Source organism: Dioscorea cayenensis, chromosome 11 (genome assembly GCF_009730915.1).
Source record: "Dioscorea cayenensis subsp. rotundata cultivar TDr96_F1 chromosome 11, TDr96_F1_v2_PseudoChromosome.rev07_lg8_w22 25.fasta, whole genome shotgun sequence".
NCBI lineage: Eukaryota > Viridiplantae > Streptophyta > Magnoliopsida > Dioscoreales > Dioscoreaceae > Dioscorea > Dioscorea cayenensis.
The window spans coordinates 16,679,122-16,687,089 of record NC_052481.1 but is presented as its reverse complement, the minus strand read 5'-3'; positions in this window follow the sequence as shown (position 1 = coordinate 16,687,089).

Here is a 7,968-nt window from a genome sequence, read left to right as displayed (position 1 = left end):
TTGTGATTTAATTCCGCTGCCATCCATTAGCTCTCTCCTGCCCACTGGGGGGGCTGGGGTAATCATTTTTATCACTACGACATTCTCCATTTTTAACTACAACTTCGCATATGTAGCTACAAAAGATATTTTTGTAGTTATTAGAATATTATAATAGTTATACAAAAGTTATTTGTAGCTATTTATAATTTGATTAAATTTTGAGTTACAGAGATTATTCATTCATATCAAATAAATCAATTTTGTTTCAATACCTTAATATTGTGGCAATAATTGACACTTTAGCCACTATTTTTTTTAGCCACGATAATATATTATAGTATAATTACTTATCTAGTCCATAAATATTAATTGCTTGTAGCAATAACAGTTTTAAAGTTTAAATATTAGCCGTACTAATAAAATAGTGGCTAATATTAATATATAGCTAAAAAAAGTATACAAATATAGGAAATAATAATTTAAAATTTAATTTGTTATAAGTATAGCTTCTTTAGCTGTATTTGAGAATATATATCTCATAGCTAAATGTATACATTTAAAGTGAAATATTGGCAAAATCATGGATGCATGCTACAATTTAAATTTCTATAGATTAAGCTTTCTTTTAAATACCTTCATAAAATATTATCTATTTCAAAAAAACTTTACGAATTTTATTATAATTAATTAGTATAAATAACTTTGAAGAAAAAATTTTAAGAAAACTAATTTATTTTGAATCTTGTTAGGATATAGGTTGAATCACTTTCACGTTCTAGATAGTTACTAATTTGTTCTAACTTATATGAGTAATGCTATGTACAACTAACTGGTTACATGAACCAGCCACATGACCCATGTTGCTGGTGACATGTAATCCAGTTTGTTCTAATTAGTTTGAATTATAATGATATTATCTTTTTGTTAATCACCTTTATCTCTCCCTCTCTTAAAACATATTTTTTTTTCACCTCTCTCCCGTGCCCTCACTCTCTCTCTCTCTCTCTCTCTCTCTCTCTCTCTCTCTCGTGCCTAGCCGCAGCTCTCCCATGCCGTAGCTGCCGCTGACGGAGTGTCTCCCACCTCAGATGCTGCTCTCCTGCTCCCCAAGCTCTCCTGTGCCCCAGTCGCTAGAGTTTTTCCGACCATGGATGCAAGTCTCCTCACTCCTACGACTCCCTGCAAACTAAGTTTGGTCTGTTACTCGTCACCTATTGACCTCATCGTCGCTTTGCTCCCCCTCACTGTCACTGGAATTATGTATAAAGAAGCTTGTATGAATCATGAGAGTGGAATTTTACTTTCAATGCATAATCATGGTGGTAGATTTCTTTGTACCTTAAGTGCATAATCTAGATGAAACCTTGCTTTTAAAATTGGTTTTGTTTTACAAAAATTGAATTCTTAACATAGGTTTGTAAGATGATGCAAAACTTGGTTACTTAATTGGCGATTAATTCACCATTTGTTTATATATTTAAAATAGTAAATACTTAAATAAAACATTGCAAGGGTTAAGTTTTTGTCAAATTTATTTATTTTTGAAAAAATGATTTGTTTTGCAAAAATAGAAATCCTAAAAATAGGATTGTAGGAATATTCACCTACATGATGCAAGGTTGGGTGACTTAATTGTCCATTAATTCATTTTCTTTATCATTTGTTGTATTTAACATTTGTCTTTCAATATATTAATTTATTGTATTTATCATTTGTCCTTCAATACAGACCTAAAGCAACAAGAACATGGAAGAATTGGTAGTTAGTTTTTTTGAGCAAGAAAAAAATGAGATGGGAGATGGATATTCAAGCTTAGAAATACCTCACAGAAAAAATTTGGTTCAGTTAGAATCATCTGAAAAAATAGTGCCAAAGGCCGGTAAAATATATGGTTTTGAGGAAGAAGTTTACAATTTCTATCTTCAGTATGCTATAGGAGAAGGGTTTGGTATTACAAAGAAAAGCACAAGATTGGGAGATGATGGGAAATTGAAGTATTATACGCTAGCATGTGCAAGAGGCGGAAAAGGGATATCTACATCAAAAATTTCCTTCAATCCAAGACTATCAACTAAAGTAAATTGTCAGGCCAAAATTAACATTATTGTCAGCAATGATGGGTGGTTTACTATCTCGGGTGCTCATTTAGAGCATAATCATGCTCTTAGCCCACAAAAATCTCATTTTCAAAAGTGCAATAAGAAATTTGATGCATATGTGAAAAGAAAACTTGAATTAAATGACCAAGCGGGAATTAGCCTTAGCAAAAATTTTCATTCCATGGCAGTTGAAAGTGGGGGATATGAAAATTTAACATACACTGAGAAAGACTATAGGAATTACATTGCCAAAGCAAGGGAATTTAGGCTTGAAGTTGGCGATGCTGAGGCACTTGGAAAATATTTCTCTAGCATGCAACAAAGAAACGCAATTTTTTTCCATTTGATTGACATGGATGGGGAAGGCCGTTTGAGAAATGTTTTTTTAGGCAGATGCAAGGTCTATTGCCACTTATGAAGCTTTTGGTGATGTGATTTATTTTGATACAACATACTTAATGAATAAGTATGACATGTCATTCGCTCCATTTGTTGGTGTAAACCACCATGGACAAACAATATTATTTGGTTGTGGGTTATTGTCGAAGGAAGTACTGAAACTTATGTTTGGCTATTTAAAACTTGGTTGGAGTGTATGTTAGGCAAATCTCCTAAAACAATTATTACAAATTAATGTATGGCTATTCAAGGCACTGTTAGAGTGGTTTTCCCAAATTCCAATCATCGACTTTGCCTTTAGCATATATTAATGAAGAAAGTTCCTGAAAAGCTTGGAGGTTTAAATGAATACAAAGCTGTCAAGAAAATTTTAAAAAGTATCAGTTATGAAGCAGTGGATATTCATGAGTTTGAAGACACATACTTGAAGATAATGACGGACTATAATATTGAAAACAATGAATGGCTAAATTCTTTATATAGAAAACACCATCGGTGGGCTCCCTTATATGTTAAAGGGATATTCTGGGCCGGCATGTCTACCACTCAAACAAGTGAAAGCATAAATGCATTTTTTGATGGTTATGTTGGACCGACGACTTCATTGAAGCAGTTTGTCGAGCAATATGATAACGCCTTGAAAAATAAAATCGAGAATGAGAATAAAGCTGATTTTGCTTAATTTAACTCAAGTTTTCCACTAATCACTGATTGTCATTTTGAAAAGCAACTACAAGAAGCCTATACAAGTGAAATTTATAAATTATTTCAAGATGAGTTGCTAGGGATGATATATTGTAATCTTACACTCATTGGTTCAAACGGGGTGATCTCCTCATTTCAAGTATCAGACATTCTCAAAGGTAAAGAAGGCCCATTTAGAAAGCAAGTGGTATTCAATGTTTACTATAATGAGGAAGAATTTGACATTAAATGCTCATGTTGGTTGTTCGAGTTCAAAGGTATTATTTGTAGACACATTTGCAAAGTGCTTATTGAGAAAAATGTCAAGGAGGTTCCATGTGATTATATTTTGGCATGATGGAGCAAGGACATCAAGCGTAGGCATACTTATATGTTGAACTGTTATGATGACCCACAAACTAGCGAGGAGAAATTGCGCTAGAATAGATTGTGTTCTTATTTTTCCAAAGTTGCTGAACTTGGAGCAGTATCCATTGAGAAATATAATTTCTAGATGAAGTTTGTGGATGGGGCAATTGAGAAGTTGATGGGAAATGCAAACTCTAGTGAATTTCAGCCACTTATGTTGATGGATGAGAGTAGTGACCAACAACAAAAATTTTTGACGCCTTTGAAGGTGCGGAGCAAGGGCCGACCGCCATCAAAGAGGAAGAAGTCAAAGGTTGAAAAAATAATTGTCAGAAATAAAAAAAAAGGTTTTTATAAATAATATGAAATTTATTATTTCAATGATTATGATTTTGTTTGACATTCAGGTTGTTAATTTCAAAAGACCCAAACTAAGAGAAATGAAGCAACTCAAAAAGATACACCACCGGAACGTTGCACACAAGAGAGTGTGGTAATGCTATATTATTTAAGGATTCATGTTCAATTGGTCATTTGAATATATTTTTTTTTCTTGATATGTTGGACTATATACTTATTAGGTGAATTCAAACTCTCTTTCGATCAAGCGGGATATGCAACCTAGTTCTTCTATGGGTATTACAAATGAAGTCAGTGAATTTTGATTATGGTGAGTAATTTGTTCATGAGTTGGTTTTGTATATATGAAACCTACTTGATTAACAAATTATTAAGTTTCTTGCATTACATGTTCCTAATGTATTTTGTTTGTTGTACAGAATAGGAGGATTTTGTTTGGTGATGTTCCTGTACCTTCAGACATTTCATTTAGTGATGAAGCTATTAGTGTTAAGACAATTGATGGCTTATAATTAAATTTCTTGGAAGGTGAATGTTGTTGATGCTTGAATGCTTGCACCATTTTTGATAATTTTGTGTTTGTGATTTCCTTTCATTATAATAGTTAAAAAAAAAAAATAAAGTCAATCTTTGATCTATTTATTTATTAAATTATGCTCTTTAATATAGTCTTGGTATATATATTTGATTGGGTGATCATCAGGAACCTGAAACATAGATTCCAGAAAAAACACAGAAGCTGCAGAAAATGCATGAGCTTTGAGACTTCTGTTCAGCAATCTTCCTTTGCACCATTTTTGGCATAGTTAAGAGAATTTCTGAAACTGATTACAGGGATGTCACCCAAATACAAGAACAAAAAAGAAACCTTCAATTAATTACAAAAATAAGATTTTACAAAGATTATTTTCAATAGGCTCACTATGACAAGTTCTCTAGAACAAACAAAAATTTAGCCAAAACTAAGAGTTATTGTTCCCAGAAGCAAAAGATACATTTTCCCTTTCAACATAAAGAATTTTAGCGAAATACCATAGAACCAAAAGGGAAGAAAGAATCTAAGGAAAATACCAGAGAATATTATTGATATTATTCAATAAATAACCAAGAAAAAAATTATCACAATGCAGAAGTACTTCCTATTCTCAATAGCATCAGTGAGTAAACATCAATGGCAATAAGCCTGCACTATAAGAGGTATTTCATAAAAAAAACAAACAACTAGAATAGAGCATCACTCCAAGAGAGGAAAGGAAACAAAACTGAAAAAAAAAAATCTCATAATGGCAGTTTAGTAGTCTTCCTGACAATGAATTTTAACTGACCAATCTTTTGGTGGACAACCTACAAATTTCCCTATGAATAATCAAAATCAAAGGCTAGGACTGAGGACCGCAAATTCATTCATTATTCAATGATAGATTGGATGACACTGGCTCCAACAGTCTTGCCACCCTCTCTGATGGCAAAACACATTCCCTGCAAGCAATCGGCACAATAAGTTCAACAACCATCTTAACAAGGTAACTGAGCATCACCATCTTCAACTCCTCATCCTTATCATTCATGATGGAAGTAACCTTCCCGGTGGCATCAGTAGTTGGAGAATGGCATCTGCGGTCGGAGAAACTCCGGTGGCTAGGGCACAGGAAAGCTTGGGGAGTAGGAGAGTGGCATCCTAGATCGGAGAAACTCTGGCGGCTAGGGCACTGGATAGCGGTGGCTAGGGCATAGGAGAGCTTGGGGAGCGGGAGAGCAGCATTTGAGATGGGAGACACTCTGGCGGCGGCAGCTACGACATGGGAGAGCGGCGGCTAGGGCATGGGAAAGAGAGAGAGAGAGAGAGTGAGGGCACGGGAGAGGTGAAAAAAAATATGTTTTAAGAGAGGGAGAGATAAAGGTGATTAACAAAAAAATATTATCATTATAATTCAAACTAATTAGAACTAACTGGATTACACGTCACCAGCCACATGGGTCATGTGGCTGGTTCGTGTAACCAGTTAATTGTATATAGCATTACTCAACTTATATTATAGACTATATACAGCTAATTAAAACTTTTTGTGAATCATTAATTTTATAAGTTGAATCCATGGATTTTAAATTTGATGTACACTTCAATTGAATTAATTCAAAATTTCAACTATGAATTTCCTAGCCAAATTTGTCCAAAATGGAATTCTTTTGCTATAGTTTGATATAATTTATATCTTTGACCAAGTAAAACTTGGTATTTTGCATATTTTAGTAACTTATTTTATTTTTATTCTTGAGTTAGTGCCTAACTTTGTGGGCAACAATCTACTACTACTAATAAAAGCAATAATTAAATGCACATGAAAATAAAAAAATTACATAAAAATATCAAAAAGTCCAAATTTTTATAAGTTTTAATCATTAGAGTTTTGTTTTCAATTTAACTCTGCTCTTTTAATCATCAAAATGACCTCAAAATAATTTTATTCACCAAATAACCTTCATAGTTTCAAATCCAAGCCATGTTACTACCTAAGTGCCGATTAGACATTTTAGAAAGCCAAACATTGGTTTTTTTCATAGACACCCTTCTTTTTCGAACACAAATTAAAATCTTCTTTTTTCTTTTTCTAACTTTTTAAGATATTATTTTTTTTCATAACTTATATTTTTTAAAAAGAATTTATTTTGAAAAAAATATATTATTGTGACTATTATTTATACATCTTAGAAAACATGTAAAATAATTCAAATTTTAATAATAATAATAATATAAAAAAAATGCCGTTATCTTTAAAAGTTTCTCCAAATTCCACTTATTCACAGATCGTCTAGTCAAATTTTGGTATTTCCAAGAAATCATTCATTTTTCTAACAACTTCTTTTCTGTCGTTTTGTCATAAAGATAGTTTGACACTGACAGAAATGTTCATCAGTTTTTTAAGTGGAAATACATAATATTAAGCGTAAATGTCATAAATTAAACAGAAAGTTCAGATATTAAACAAAAAGCTACTATATATTAAGTGAAGACTTATGTAGTTACACGCAAACACGCAATGGTAAACAAAAATCATGCATATTAAGCGGGAAGTATATGTTGTAAAATAGGATAAATTAATGAAGTGAGCTTAGTAACTGAAAAGTAAGCCGTCAGAAAAAAAAAAAGAGGGTTTGTTTGAGAAATTTAAATGTCAGAGAGTCTGATTGGAAAGTTTTGAAACCTTAAAGAACCTATAATTCATTTTCGCTAATTATAATAATAATAATAATAATGATGACGACGATGAGATGATGATGATATTTTCAATATAAAAATTGTTCCAAAAATATAAGTTTTTTAAAAAGTAATAATAACTTATTAAAAGTTAAAAGATGATTTTACTTTTGTGATGTATCTAAACAAAAAGGGTGTTTTTGAGAAAAAAACAACATTTTTAGCCCTGCTCGGAACCACGGCTGGGTCTAAAACTAGTAAATAGCCCGCACTGTAATGAGCCTAGTTATGGGATTAACGTGGGTTGACTAGCTTTTCCCTATTTTTAAATAAAAGAGAAAAAATTTAATGAATAAATCCATAAGGAAATTTTCCTAAGACCACATTCAACCTTTTGCAACAAGCTAACCACCAGACCCTTTGTTCATTCTAGAAAAATAATAAAACTTAAACTATAAACACATCTCTTACAATTTTTTTTTTCAATTTTCTCTACAATCTATGTATATGCTCCTCTTCATCAAATTATTTTGTGTTTAATATTATTTTATTTACTTTAATTGTTATAAGCATAGAGAAAATATTCATCATTCAATATTAAAATCCATCGTTTTTATATTTATTAATCATCTCCATTGTTAAAATTACTTAAACAGAATATATAATTTATATCAAATTGTTTATAAAAACATATTATTATATAAAACAACATAATCTCATTGATATGATATACTATATAATGATTATCAAAGAAATTAAAATTTAATCCCATATCAAATAATATTGGTTTTGAAAAGATTACCAACAACATTTAATAATAAGCATTTAACAAAATAAATTAGCAACTTCAAAAGTTTTTAATTATTTTGATTTATTTAA